This window comes from Hyperoodon ampullatus (genome assembly GCF_949752795.1).
Source record: "Hyperoodon ampullatus genome assembly, chromosome: 4".
Lineage (NCBI taxonomy): Eukaryota > Metazoa > Chordata > Mammalia > Artiodactyla > Ziphiidae > Hyperoodon > Hyperoodon ampullatus.
In genome coordinates, this window is record NC_136917.1 from 85,288,700 (window position 1) to 85,305,017 (window position 16,318).

A 16,318-nucleotide genomic window follows, 5' to 3' on the forward strand; every position below is an offset into this window, starting at 1 on the left:
TGAATAATAACCATTTTTCCTCTATAAAAATGATGATGTTTAAAAGGGAAATGTACATCATTATGCAAAGTGAGAAAAAAGTAGCTCTCATTCATTTCTGGAATGGTATAAAATATAATAACTTTTTGATGGAGGGCAGTTTGGCAGTTTGTATCAAAAACCATAAAAATGATATCTTTTGACTCCTAAATCTTAGGAAACACATATAGGGTGTAAATACTTACTTATGCACATGTTCATGACATAATTGCCCATAATAGGAAAAATTGTCAGGATTTTAAATATCAAGTAATTATTATGCATTAATAATTAAAATGGTACATCCATATGGTCCTTTAATTAACATACATTTATTGAGCACCTAACTGTACCAGGTACTGTTCTAAGCAATGTGGATAGAGTGATGAATAAGCCAGATGAAGTCCCTGCTTTGTTGGAACTGACATTCTTTTGGGGAGGCAAATAACAGGTAAATATATCGTGTCAAATAATGAAACAAACATATACTACAATGTTAGGTAATGACATGTATTATATTTTAAAAATTAAATGATAGAGGCAGAGTTTTTAGATTGGGCAGTCAAGGAAGATTATTGAAATAAAGATTATTTCTCTGAGGAAATAATCTTTAAACAGATCTAAATGAACTGAAAGAGTGAGCCATATATGACTATCTGGGAGAAAATTTTTCAAGGCAGAGCTAAGTATAAGGTCCTGATGACAAACTAGGTAGCCAGTGAGCAAGGACTCACTGAGAGCTGAAAGGAGGGCAGGGGCCAAATTTTTCAGGGCCTTGTTGGTGATAGACAAGAATTTAGGTTTTTTTAAGGTGACCTTAATGATGTTCTAGAAGGATCAACCTGGCTTCCGTATGGGGCAAAAGTGGAAGTCTCCTCTACTTGGCAGGCCATTGCAAGCTGCTGAGGCAAGAGATAGTAGTAATCTGATGGAGACTGATAGTGGTGAAGGAGGTGACAAGGGCTAGAGTCAGCATGTTTAAAGATTACAAGAGAGATATCAAATGACAAGTGGACATGTTAAATTAAAAATATTGTGCACAGTATGATTTCACTTTTGTAAAAATAATAATAAAGATGTACACACAATGAAAGGATATATGTTATGTCTGGGTGTAGGATTGCTTATGAGTTTTATTTTTTTACTTTGCATTTTCTAATTGTTCTAAAATAAGGTTTTTATTTTTTGCTAAGAAGAAAAATTATTTTCAAAAAAATTAATAGATTTAAGTATGGGACACAGCAATAAAGTTCTTTCTAGATTATTAAATATGTTCATAGCATTTAATCAGCAGTCTCTAGAGCACTATCAAAGTCCTTCCATCCTACATGTCTTTAAAATCTTTCTAAAATAATGATGTTGAAATGGTCCAGAGTATATGGCTTCAAACTAGTTTGAGAAAGACATAACACAGAAATTAATACACGTAATTCTCTATAGCATTTAAAAAGACGGCCAATATGCCTTTTATGAGATTAACGGTATAATATTTGTATTATCTGTTTTGGCATAACAAATTACCCCCAAACCAAGCAGCTTAAAACCTTTGTTATCTCGTAGTTTCTGTAATTCAAGAATTTGGAAATGGCTTAGATTATTAGTTTTGGCTCAGGGTTTCCCAGATGTTGCAGTCAAGACTTCAACTTGGGGTACAGTCATTTTAGACTTGACTGGGCTTGACTGAGACTGGAGGATCCATTTCTAAGATATCTTGCAAAACATTGTGGAATTCTTGCTGGTTTGTTGTTAGGGGGTCTCAATACCTTGCCACATGGATCTCTCCATAGAACTTCTCAAGTGTCCTCATAACAAGACAGCTGGCTCCTTCCCAGAGCAAATGATCTTAGAGAGAGCAGGGATGAAGCCACACTCTCTTTTATGACCTAATCCCACCTCATCACTCCTGCCACATTCTATACTCTAGAAGTGAGTCACTAAATCCAATCCATCACTCAAGGGGAAGGGATATAGCTTCATCTTTAGAAGGGAGGGTTATCAAACAATTTGTGTTCATATTTTAAAGTCACCACAATTAAACCATTATATAACAATTAATGGATAGAAGATATTGTAAGCACCAAAAATTATTAGGAACATTTTCACACAATCATTAATAGAATGATATGGATTGTTCCTTAGTAAATAGATATGAAAATTGGTTTTTGGGAAAAGAAACATATGATAGAAATATTTATAATCATGAAATAGTATAATAGATATTTTTGAGTCCAATCATTATTCACTTAGATTTGAGTCAAAATACAAGTGAAGATTAGCAGACTATTTTGACAGTTTTCAAGAGTTGGCACAGAATGATGTGACCTGCTAAACAAAAGTACAGAATAAGCAGATCATTCATTTATATTAATATTTTACTCAGAAATTCTGACACTGAATAAATAAGCTCACAGGATAAAATAAAAATCATCTACATTTCTATTCAAGAATTCACCCAGCACTACTTATAAAGCATGTACTATGTTTAAGTCAATGTATTAGGTACTGTGATGCAGCTACCATTTTCGAGGATGGAATCTGAAGATATTTAAAATATTTTATTTCTAGAGCATATATGTGGGCCAATAAACAGTTTTCACAGTAAGTTTTAATATGTAGTAAGCCAAGCCAAGCCCTCCTGTGCTTGCTTCTTTTTCGTAATTTTTTTTGGCTAACCTGCCATTTATTTTTTCAGATGAACTTTAAAATCATTTCATTTTTCACTCTCACTCTCCTAAAACACACACACATACACACACTTTGAGATTTGAAGTGTACTTGCATAAAATTTATATGGTAACCCTAAGAGGTTTTTTTAGTTCTGTGAAATATTTCCGTCAAGGATTCATGATTTTCTATTTGCTGAGGGCTATATTTATGCCACTAAGTGTTCTCTTCCAAAAACTTGATATATATTTCTATTTATTGAGATCCATCATTTAGTGTGAGTTGAGGATATAAATGAATTCCCCCAGCCTACAGCAGTGGAACATCTTTATTTTACACTCCTTTGTGAAAATTGAGAAATACCTTACTGCTTCTCACACTTCATTATTTTAACCTGAATTATAAAAACTATAAACATATCATCTTTTTGGAAAATTTTTTTGCCATTTCATTTGTGGCCAAGGAAAAATTACCTTGTTTAGGTACATCTTGTTTTAGGGCTCAATATAAATTCTTTCCAACTTTTACATTTTTTAGTTCTTAATTTTGATTAATGTCTAAGTGATCTGTCCTTTGGTTTACTTTGAGTGGTTTAAAGTATAAGAAAAATAGGGGACGAATTGGTGAATTCTTTCTTATATAATCAAGTTCTTTAGTTATCTTCCCCACAGAATTCATGGGTAACTACTTTTTTCTCTAAATGCTTAGTAGAATCAACTGATTTTTATATTATGATGAAGAATTTTTTAACTAACCTGCTTTTTATTCCTTTGAGAGTAACCTGTTTAACAGTTTGCTTTTTTTATGCTTTTAACATTTTTCCTAGATCTCTTGGAAAAAAACAAAACAAAAAAAACCCACCAAGCTATTTTTAAGTGCAGCAGTCTTTACACATTCATTTTATTTGAAATATAGTAGGAACTCTTGATTTGCTACCTCAAGTCTTTTTTTTTGGATTAAAGAAGTTCCCCCCTACTAATTCTTTAATATTATTTATATTTTCTCTCTTTTTGAAACACGTTCTATGTGAGTTAGCACTCTAGGATCTGCTTTCTAAGAAATATCTTCATAGTCTCTCTCAATTTCACTTTTGTTCTTACCCTCAACTTACTGCTCAATTAGGAGGACGTGTTTCAGAGAAGCCTGGGATCAGCTACTGTAATTTATGGGTTTTTTAAACTCTTATTTGAAAATAATTAATTTATTTCGAAGTCTTTATTATTACCATTTTTAGAGCATTTCTAGGTTCACAGCAAAATTAAGAGGAGGGTAGAGTGATTTCCCATTTACACCCATCCCTTCCCCCAATGGATAGCCTCCCCCATTGAACATCCCCAATCAGAGTGGTAATTTGTTACAACTGATGAATTTATATTGCCACATCATAATCACCCAAAGTCCATGGTTTATACTAGAATTCACTCTTGGTACATTCTATGGATTTGGACCAATAATTTTTGTTTTAAATATCAAAATGCAGTTTAAAAGAACCAAAAGACTTATTTGGTGCCTATTATGAACAGAAATAATTCAGGACTGATGTATTTCATCAGGATTAGTTAAATTCTCTTTTGAAGTTCTTAACTTTTTTAAGGCAATTTATTTCACCAGGGCAATCCCCACGCCTTAGCTTTGAATTGAATCACAATTGCTCTTAGTAAAACCCTTGTGAACATTAATAGAATATTTGAAGTTGTTCTCCCGTTAATAGAGATAGACATTTTGTAAGAATTTAAATTGGATAATTTTTTGCTATGCTACCTTTAAAATTAGGCATTCCTTTGTGCTTGAATTCGCCCCCCTGTGGTTAGTACATATAGAACACACTGGAAGCTTGGTTTATCCAGTTCCCTCATTGAGAAAGACACTGGCAGGTTTGGAGTTCTATGTAAAAGGGGCTCACGAACAGCAATTTGATTAAAAGACATGGCTACCTTTGTATAGCATGCATACTGTTTTTATTTTTTAACTTAGATTTTTTCCCCCCCTGGAGGAGAGGCGAGGCTTTGGAGGAGGCATTTAGACTTTGAGGAGACACTAAACCACCGCCAAGGCACTTCTTGCCGCAGCTCCTGGCCGGATAGCCGACGTATGCACAGTATTTAAAACGAATCATTACCATGTGCTTTATGATTGTATTTTAAAGCTAATAAAGGTCCTTCACACATCATTGCACCTAGTCGTTCGAAAGCGAATACAGCTGTGGTGAGGGCGGGGAGGGGAAGGTGGAATTGCACTAACAGGTCCTGATTGGCTAAGCCCTGGTCAGGAGACTCTAAAAAGCGCAACCTTCCAACTCTGAGAGCGACTCCTACAGCGTCCTTAACAACTAGTCTTGGTCCCCAGCGACCCCGAGCACCGCGGTGAGTGACTACTACGTCCAGCTTCTGATGTCTTGAGAGCTAAGGTTATTGCCATATTCACCATCCCGGGGCAACAGGGAGACCCACAGAGGCCCACAAATGGGGGCACCGAGCCTTGTTTCTTAGTGTCCCGTAGCGCTGGTTGTTGGAAGAAACCTTTGCTACTCACGCTCCTGGCCCAAGCCCGCCATCCAGGCCCCTCCTACGAATCTAGGCGAGCTCGTGGAGACACTCCAGCGGGGGTTGAGGGATAAAGTGGGGGATCAGCCTCCAGTTTCGCTTATCTGGTAGTCTCCCCAGCAGAAAGCTATTTCCCTAAAAAGAGGTGGGTGAACTTTCTCATTGCTATCGGTTGGGAAATTCTTCTAATTTCCTCTGGACTTGGGCTTGCTTGTCCTCCGGGGACCCTTAACTCAGAATCCCGCTTTCTGCGCTGGACGATTTTCAAGTCCTTATATTCTTGATGAAATGGCAGCCCTCCCCGCAGACTCTTTTGGATTTCAAAAAATTTCAAAAGTTTGGAGAAGTGGGGGTGGGGTGGGGAGGATTCTTGAGGATGTGAAATACAAGGATTTTTAAAAAGGCAATTCATCTTGAGAAAAGGGCACAAGTTATCTATTAGGAAAAATTTCTGGGAGGGAGTAAGGTAGGATTCCATTTTTTACCTTATCTCAACGATTTATCTGAATGGATTCCACCTTTTTGGTCAATTAACCTTTGTTCCTTCCTTCAGGTTATAGTCTACGTCTTGTATTTCCTAGTGCATGTTACCTATCCAAAGGCTTACTATAATTTTAATATTGTCTAGTTCTCAGAAATTATTTTTTTAAAGTGTACCTTTCCAACCTTGTTTCAACTGGAGCTTAAAAAAATACACTAGGGATTAATGTTTAAAAACTTAAAAAAAAAATTCTGGGTCTATGCCAGTTAGGTATAAAACATATCTTATCCATACTTAAATTTGACTATTCTCTAGCTCCTGTCATATTTATAGAATGTCATTTTGATCACATAATTTTCTTGGGCATTTTTTGCCCTCTGAAATCACCTGGAGTACTGTAATGGAATTCAGTATCTTCACCTGTGATAATGTTGATTTACAGGCCAGTCCTTTTTCTCTAGATTATAATTTCTTAAAGTAAGGGACTGTATTTTAATTGTCTTTGTATCTCTCAAACACAGGGACCTCAAACATCATTTGAACTTTATTTTTGTGAAAACTGAACCAAATTGAATTTCCTAAATGACAACCACTTAAAATGAACAATGTGGGTACTATTTGGTAGTGCTGAAAATGGTCAAAAACATTCTTTTATTTCTAGTTTATATGTAAGTGCATGTGTGTCTGTGATATAGTTTTTTAAATTTCATATTGTATGTTGAGTGTTGCAAATATAAAGCACTGGCATACAACGGAAATCCAAAAAAAGAATTCATGGACAGTTATATCCATTTTTGCAGTTCTTTCACAAACCATTCATCACATGAGTAGTTTGCATCAAAGCCAAATGGCTTCCTATGGTGGGTATCAACCTAAATAAAGAGGTAAATTGAGGCAAGCTGGAATTACCAGACATTGAATTTATTCGGGAATAGCAGAGGAATTTTAATTCGGGAAATAAAAACCATAGCAAGCTACAGATGAGTCCATTGGGGATTTGCGGTGGGCTGTATTTTTTGCGGAGGGAGTCCAAAGAGTGGGAAATCCCGCCAGAGTCTGATTAGTAAATTCATTGGCTTAAGGATGGGGAAAGATTCTTGGTGGATATTCTTTGGTCAGGAGATAAGTTCTGGTTTTCTATAAGCTGGGCATTTATGGGAAATCAATAGCTTTATTTTTCTGAGGGCACATGTGTGAGAGTCTCTGGTTCCATTTTAGATCGAAATCCTTTCAGTAAGTAAACAAGATTTAAGATATTTAACCAAGTCAGAACAAGACTATCATTTAAGTATCAGCTCATTGCAATTTTCCTGAATAAATGAGTAAATAAGTGACTCATGAGAAATGAACGGAAATAGTTCATGTTTAACTTTAATGGTACCTTTCAGTTCATTTTCATCATTGTCCAGGGCTCTCTTAGTCATACCTGAATAATTTAACCACTTCAGTTTTCAGTGTTTTGGATATTGCTATTTCACATTGATTATGGATTATATTTATATTTATTTCTGGAAAAATGTCAATTACTTTACTTACTAGTACAAAGATGAAAAGACATGAAGTACTTATGAATCATAGTTGGACTTATGTGTGCAAGAAATATTTCTGTACTTTCTTTAAATTGACTATGTACCCTCCAAGCCTCTGTTCTGCTTAGCTGGTTGGATATTCAGTCTTAGTTTTTTACTAAGCCTGCCTCTGCCCTGGGGTTGTACAAAAGTCCTGGGCGCTTATGTATCAACAAAGCACTGGAGGGGCACCAGGGGACATTGGGCCAAATGTCGCATCCATATGGTTCCCTTTGTTTTGGCATTCCTCTTTGGGACCACAACTAGGCCAGGGGAAGATTTTATGCCTCTGCTACGCTATGGGGTCCAATCTCTCAATGTTCAGTGCCCAGACATTTCTTCTGTGACACTGTCACCTCCTGGGGGTGCTGCTACAACAGAGGAGTTGGCTCTGAATGACCTCTGTTATCTCCATTCAAGTCTCAGGAAAATCTTTCTCTCTGTTACTGACCCTCTCAGATCAGGTGGGCCCCAACTAGGACCTTTCCTTGCCTGGTGCCATTCATGCCAATTGAAGGAGACCAGGTTTGGCAAAGCAGAGCGGAAACTTTATTCATTGATCAAGGAATAGGGAAAGGATAGACCATGCTCTGAAGACCTCTTCTCCTCCAAGAGAGGAAAGCAGGAAGCTTTTAAGTGGTCACAGCTGGGTGCGCCATCAGAACTCAGGGAAAGGGGCGGTGATTTTTAGAAACAGCCCGAGCATGCGCAGGCCTTTGGGTTCCTGTGCGCATGGCACTAATCGTGCCTAGCAGTGCAAGTGCCCCTTTGGGCGGAGGTCTTAGCATGATAATAGGCAAAGGCGACTTTCCCACACTTCGGGTCTCATCTGTGCAGGCACTGCCCTCGTGGTCAGGCTGGAACCCATTCAGGTCAGTTGATTGTCGCTATTTTGGGCTTTTCTGGCTCAGGCTAGTTCTGTGGTTTATGCAGACGTCTGCTTTAGTTTCTGTTAAGTAAGCACAGCTGTGAGTATTGATGAACCAATTATGGTGTCGAAAAAGCAAGAAAGTAGGTTAGCCTCGGTACAAGTGTGGGTCGTGGTGACATCTCCACAATCCTAGGAGCTTTTTCCCTCCCTACAGGGCACCCAGTGTCATCTCTACAATAAAGTTAATTTTTTTTTTTTTTTGCGGTACGCGGGCTTCTCACTGTTGTGGCCTCTCCCGTTGCGGAGCACAGGCTCCGGACGCGCAGGCTCAGCGGCCATGGCTCACGGGCCCAGCCGCTCTGCGTCATGTGGGATTTTCCCGGACCGGGGCACGAACCCGTGTCCCCTGCATCGGCAGACGGACTCCCAACCACTGCGCCACCAGGGAAGCCCTAATTTTTTATTTTTGTGTTTTTAAGTCAGGAAAAAGCCAGTGACTTCAGGCAGTTTCACCTTTCTGCCTTGGAGAAATTCAGGCAAGAAAGAAAGGGAAAAAAATTATCTATCTTCTCAGAATAGAGAAGTACAAATCAAATGGGAGAGTTCTTAAAAAAAAAAAAAAAAAAAAAGATTTCATACTTGAGGTATCAGTGATACCCCATCACCCAAACTTCTCTTTTACAAAGTAAACATCTTTAGTTTTTTTTTAACTATTTGCAAAAGGGACATGGTTTATATTTCCTTTTTTCCATCATGCTGAAACCAAGCAGGACCCTGTGGGACTTTGTTGGGTACAAAAGCCTTCCCATGTCCTGTTTCTTGTTTGTAGGAAAAAGGTTTTCAGCCTCCCAGACCTTCCCTGAGTTCTAAAGTGTAGATTCAAACAGTTACTAATTAGGGGAGTTTGGGCTTTTTGAGCATGAGCTGCTCATTCTCCTTGCTTGGACCTGCAGTAAACCTTTCTCTGCTCCAAACTGAGCATTTTGGTTTGTTTGGCCTCACTGTGCATAGGGCACATGAACTTGGGTTTCACAACAGTGGGGATGGGAGAAGAGTGAAATGATCAGGAATTTTATGTTTGGAATAGTTACTCTGGCAGTCATGTAAAAGATGAGCCTAGAGGAAGAGAGATCAGGAGGAGACTGGAAGATAAGAAGGCTCTGTATTAATCTGGAACAAAGATAATGGCATCCTGATTGAGGAGAATGGAAAGAGGAATGAAAAGGAGACTGAATTAACAGAGCTCCCTTGAAGAAAGGAATATAGTGACCAGTAGTGCCTCCCCAATGATTTGATGCTACATGAGCTGGGGAGCAACCTGAAGCCAGGTGAGGCTAGACAATAACCATGAAAGGACGATTTACATGGAGCCTTGGTTTCTTATGACTGTGAAGCTGGTGCATAGACCCTAGATTGTCTAGCTTTAGACTTAATTTTTTTTTTTTTAACATCAGAGAGAAATACACCTCTATCTTGTCTGAGGTATTGTCATTTTTACTTCTGTTATATGTCACTAAACCTAATTCTAATATATGTTCTCTTATAATCTTATTTTTATTGAGGTAAAATTTGCATATAGTGAAATGCACAAATGTTCATTGTACGGTTCAGTGAGTATTCTGGGTATCTGTTGCTGGCAGCAATCACTAAAATTTAGTGGCTTAAATAATTTTTTATCAACTCTCATGGGTCTGGAGTTGATTGTTCACAGCTGGGTAATTCATACTTGGGATCTCAATTGTGATTTCAATTAGATGTCAGCTGAGGCTCTAGTCTTTTGAAGCCTTGACTGGGTTGGACATCCAAAATGGCTCACTTACATGCCTGGCAGTTGCTGCTTGCTGTCACCAGGAAGCCTGGTGGGGTACTCAGGTAGAGCTATCAACCAGAGTGCTCACACATGGCTTTCCATGTGGTGTTGGTCTCTTAGCATGGTGGCTGGACTCTGAGAGAACATCTCAAGAGACCTAGGAGGAAACTGCAAGGCTTTTTTTTTTATGGTCTAGCTTCCTATGTCCCAGAGTATTATTTCTGCCGTACTGTGTCAGTCAAACAAGTCACTAAGTTAAGCCCAGATTCATGGGGAGAGTGAGTTAGATTCCATCTCTTGTGGGATAGTGACAAGGCCACATTGCAGAACAATGCACAGTATGGGAGGTATTGTTGTACCATTCTGAAAAATGGAATCTGCTACGCTGAGTTTTGATACATATATACACCCATGTTACCCCCAATATAAAACATTTCTATTCAGTCCCTACTCCAGTACTACTTCCCATTCTCTTGTGGATCATCACCATATAATTGTTGTTGAACTTCATGTATATGGAATCATGCAGTGTGTACACTTTTCTGTTTTGCTTCTTTCATTCAGTGTAATATTTTTCACTCAATGTTTTTTTGTTGCATGTAGCAGTAATTTTTTTTTTTTTTTACTACTGGGAAGAATCCTATCACATAAACATATCACAAATTTGTTTATCCATTCTCTTACTGATGGATGTTTGAGGTGTTTCCAGTTTGAGACTATTGTGAATAATATTCCTATAAACATTCTTGTACATGTCTTTTTGTAACATTGTTTTCATTTCTTTTGGAATGAAATTTCCGGGTCAAAGGATAGGTATGTGATTAACTTTCTAAGATGGAAATAGATTTCCAAAGTGGTTATGGCTTATTTTCACTCCTATCAGCAACGTATGAGAGTTCCATTGTTCTACACCTCACAAAACCTGGTACTGTCAGTTTTCAAAAGAAATTTAGCTGTTCTATTTGAAGTGAAGCAGAATTTAATTGTGGGTCTAATTTGAATTTTCTTGAAGATTAGTGATTTTGAGCATACTGACTTTGTTGATTTTCTCTGTCAGATTTTGTTCTGATATCATTAATTTCTGTTTTTAAGAATTCTCTTCCACTTTGGGGGAGTATATCTTGCGGTTATTTTTCCTGTAACTTTTGTTAGCTAATGAATTTTTAACCTTTCTTTGTTGTTAGAGATAAGTGTTTAACATTTCCTCTGAAGTGCCACTTTTGTTGTACTTCACAGGTATTTATATGTAACGTTTTTATTATCATTTAGTTTTAAGTGTTTTTGAAATTCCGTTTTTTTTGTTTTGATCCACAGGTGACTTAGAATTGTTTTTTATTTCCAATATATGACTTAGAATTGTTTTTTATTTCCAATATATGGAGAGTTAATTTATCTTTTTATTACAATTTTCTAACTTAACTGTGTTTTGATATCAGGATTATAATCTACTCATGTAGATTACCTACTCTTTGTAATTTAAGACTTGCTTTAGACTAGAATTTTTAGATAATTGTACTTGTGTGCTTGGGAAAAATGATATTCTCTAATGATTGAATGCAGAATTCTGTGTGCATCATATTAATTATACTATTTAAATCTTCTATACCTTTGCTGATTTTCTTTTTGTTGCCTACTGGACTTACAAATAGTTAAGAAAGCATAGCTCACACTACATTTTACTAATTTATTTTCTCAGAGCCACACTGGCTAACTATCAATACTTCTTTCTCTACCCATATACAACCAATTCCTAATAGCCTTTCATTTCCCCCTGTACATTAGCTCAGGGTTTTTTCCCTTATAATTTCTTGGATTTCAAGATTCCTTCTTAGTCCTACGAAGTTGTTTTTAAAGACAGGATCCAAAGCCTATGTTAATTGGTCATCTTTTCTGGAACTGAAACCCATATCACTAATTTTTCTATATTAATTGTTTATTCATACATCTTTTTTAATTGAATGTAATCTATATTTTGTATGTGCAGATTCTTCTGAGATTTTTATGCAAGTATTTTTCAAGTAAATATACTGTTCCTCTTTTCCCATGTTTATGCCTCTTTTTTCTTTATATTTTTGTTGGCTAGGACTACCTATAAAATGTTGAAGAGTGGCAATAATAATGGATATTCTTGTGTTGTTCTTGGCTTTTTAGATAAAGCTCCTAAAGTTTTCTTGTTAATTATCATGATTCTTTTAGTTTGTCCTAGATACCTTTAATTAAATTGAGTAAAACTCCTAATCCTAACTTGTAGAGTTTTTGTTTGTTTTTATAATCATGAGTGGAAACTGGATTTAATTGAATTATTCTTTGGCATATATAAAAATATTTTCTACTTTTTTGCCTTAAATCCATCAATGTTATAGTCTACAACAATAGATTTTATAGTATTAAATTATCTTCACTCTTTTGAGACTAACCTTCCTCAGTTATAAAGAACTATTTTTTATTGGTATTGCTGGATTTGGTTTCCTTAAGAATTTTTGCACCTATGTTAATAGGTAAGATTTCCCTATGAATTTATTTTCCCATACTGACCCAGATCCTGTAACTTTGGATGATCTAAAAATTTATTTCTTTTTGTATAAAATCTGATAATATTGTTGAAACTCTAAAAAGGCATAAAAATAGTAACATTATGAAAAGCCTTAGAAAGTTATTCTGGAGAGAAAGAATGAGCATAAGAGTAAAAGAAAACGACAAACTAAATAATTTTATTAGCAGTTTTAAAGTAGTTTTTGTTCAAGTGTTCTGGTTATTCTTTTGGTGTTAATGTTAGATATTATGTCTTTTTTTGGTTTATTAACATTTAGAGTAAATTTGATATATAACATATACTATATCTATATATAAATATGGTGGCCTTGTGATTTTTAGTTAAATGCTGAGAAAAATTGATTAAATCTATGTAATTGTGAACCAGTACTTTAAAATATTTTATTATAGGAAATTCCTTGGTGGTGCAGTGGTTAGGACTTGGTGCTTTCATTGCCAAGGGCCAGGGTTCAATCCCTGGTCAGGGAACTAAGATCCTGCAAGCCTCATGGTGTGACCAAAAAAAAAAAATATATATATATATATGTGTGTGTGTGTGTGTGTGTGTGTATGTGTATATATATATATATATATATATATATATATATACACATACACACATATATGATTATAAAAGCTTAAAATCATGCAGAAAAGAAAAGTTGGGAGACTAGTAGATGAATCCCCATTTACTTTTAAGCCAGATTTAACAATTATCAATTCTATCCATACTTTGTATTAATTATGTAATAATTTTGTCTAAAGTGTTTATTACTTAACACATTTATATGATTAGTTAGAGTATTACACAAAGAACAAATAGTAATGAGCTGTACTCTCCACTTGGATAATAAGGACAGAAGACACTTATATTCATATTTATGTTTACATTTATATTATAGATGAGGAAACTGAGGTATCTGAAAGTTAAGTAATTTGCACAGTAACAGACATAATCTGTGCTGGAAACAGAATTTAAAGTAAGCTGTTGATTCCTGCACTTGCACACTTATCTATTACTGATAAGGAGACTTTACAGAGGCAGGGAGACAAGCCAAGGGAGGAATGTCATAATAAATGAAAACGACATTTATTTCTAGAAGGGATGGTAGACAGAGTCAGTAACTATAGAAGGATCAATGAGATCAGTACTGAAAAACTCATAATTGAATTGTCCACCTGGAGATGATTGTCAGCCTTGGAAAGATTATCTCAGCATTGGGATAACAGAATTCCAGACGTGTTTTGTGCACTGGAATAAATATAAGGGTAAATATCATTTAATATAAAAATAACGTCTGATGTAAGTAAAAGGTAAAACAAGCTGTTTATTTGCCCACTTCAGATAAATATGCAAGGTAAATATTCACAATCTATTTAAATTATTGAAAATCATCTCTGGAAGGTGGTAGAGAAAACATGAGTCACTGCAGATCATACTCTTTAGTGGAATGCTGTATATGCTAAGAAATTAGAGCAAGAGAAGAGGCAGGTCTTAGAATAGTTGATGTCAAAAATGATGATTTTTTTAAAATTAATTAATTTATCTTTGGCTGCGTTGGGTCTCCGTTGCTGCGCGCGGGCTTTCTCTAGTTGCGGTGCGCAGGCTTCTTATTGCTGTGGCTTTTCTCGTTGCACAGCACAGCCTCTAGGCGCGCGGGCTTCAGTAGTTGTGGCTCGCGGGCTCGAGAGCTCTAGAGTGCAGGCTCAGTAATTGTGGCACATGGGCTTAGTGGCTCCACAGCACATGGGATCTTCCCGGACCAGGGCTCGAACCCGTGTCCCCTGCATTGGCAGGCGGATTCTTAACCACTGTGGCACCAGGGAAGTCCCTGATTTTTTTTTTTAACCTTTCTTTTCAGAATTTGAGGGAAGACTTTATCTAAAGAGATCAATTTTAAGATCTTTTGATCCAGTCTTTAAGATCAGTTTTATTCACATAAGATTTTGTTTCCATTTCAATCCACAAACTCGGTCAGTACCCTGCATCTTTGGGTACCATAGAGAATAAAAGGATATTTAAATTGTAAAGATCTATTTAACTTATAAAAAAGCTCATTTTTACATTTACATCACATTTTGCTAATTCAGGAAACATGATTATTTCTTGACAGTGATCTAAATGTGAAATAATCCAATTTAACAAGTCCATTTTAATCTCTTTACATTTAATTGTGATTTCCCAGCAGTATAAATGAAATGAGTTTTTGTATTTGATAGCATAAAACTAAAAATAATTTGGCCTAACTTTAATTTTCTATTCCTGTTTTAAGGTGATCTGGGTGTTACTGGCTCTGGTCCTTGGACTCTTAAATCAATAGAAATTGATGAGGCCAGATGAAGAATTCAGGCAGCACAAGGGAGTGAAAACAAAAACAGGCGCCCTTGCTCACTTTCCCAGAGGAGGGTGGGCAGGTTCCTTAAGTGGGGTGAGGGTTAGGGGCGGATCCGTGGGTGGGGCTGGAGGGGTGGCTTAGGTCTCCTGCCCACCCCCTTGGTGGTGCTGTGTGCAGGGATCATGCATGGGTACCCTGCTTTTCCTCTTGGCACCTCAGAGATGACAGTTGATTTGTGGCCTTTTTGTATCTAATTGTTCATAATTTGCCCCAAATGTGCATGCATGCAGTTATTTTTAGTCCCTTATAATTTCTTTGTATTCTTTTGCTGGAGATGTTTGTCCAGGTGCAAGCACTGCAGTGAAGGGTACCAGGTCCCCCACTGTCTCATAAGGTTACTAAAGAGCATGAGACAGGCAACTGTGTTTGTCCCCTTCTATACAATTTGGAAGTCAACATCACTACATATAACTGTCCTGGGGAGGCATAAAAATGGTACAGATGATCTCTCCTGTAGGCTTTAATAAATGGTTCAAAAAACCATTTTATCAAATAGTGTATTAGAAGCTGAATGTTTTAGCTTGACTAATGATTAATATGTGTGACTCTGGTTATATTAATACAGTGCAAAAAAGCCCTGCTGCACATACGATCATAGTAACAATAACAATTCCTTGATGATGACTTAAGGTTTTGGAAGGTACTGAGAATTTGAAGAATATTCTTATGGAAAGACTAAAACTTTTGTGAAAGTTGATAACATTTTTATGTTCTATTTTTTGAGGGTTTTTTTTGGCGGGGGGAGAAGGGAAGTCATTTTAAATCTTATTTTCTTTGTTTAGTTACCTGACTGAGCGTTTAATTCCAATATCTCTATGGGGGACATTTCTGAAGACTCTGATCTTTTCTTTTCGGAAATTTGAGATTATTTGGTTACTGTTTCTTTTACTCTTAGTCAAAAGCAATCATAACTAATAAAATACATTAGGGAGTCTTATTATCTCTCTCATATATCACAGTACTATTCAAATAGTGGTTCGTAAACTAGTGTTCGTTAAGCACTTTTACTCCCAAGGTAGGTACTCCTAAGATACGCCAGAAATCGAAAGTAAGCATGTCTTTTACAGCAATTTGACATTTTCTACCCATCCAGTCTGGGGAAGTCTCATCAACAGGGTGTTGTGGAACTTGCATGTTGAGTAGATGGTGCGAATACCCACCACTTTTACCCACAGATGTGAGAACTCTTTGGATAGTAGGTTCAGTGATCAAGGGAGAATTTCTAAAATAATTAGTCTCTAACTTTTGCAATTTCAAAAAGTATGACTAATCATAGTCAGTCCTCTGAAATATATCAGGAGACAGCTAAAAGCTCTAGGTCAATATGCCTAACACAAGCACATAAAGACCCATTTGCCTTCAATTCACTTTCCCATCAATTATTTTCCTCTGGGTGGCCTGTACTTTTTATTTTCTATTCATTTGGCATTAAATG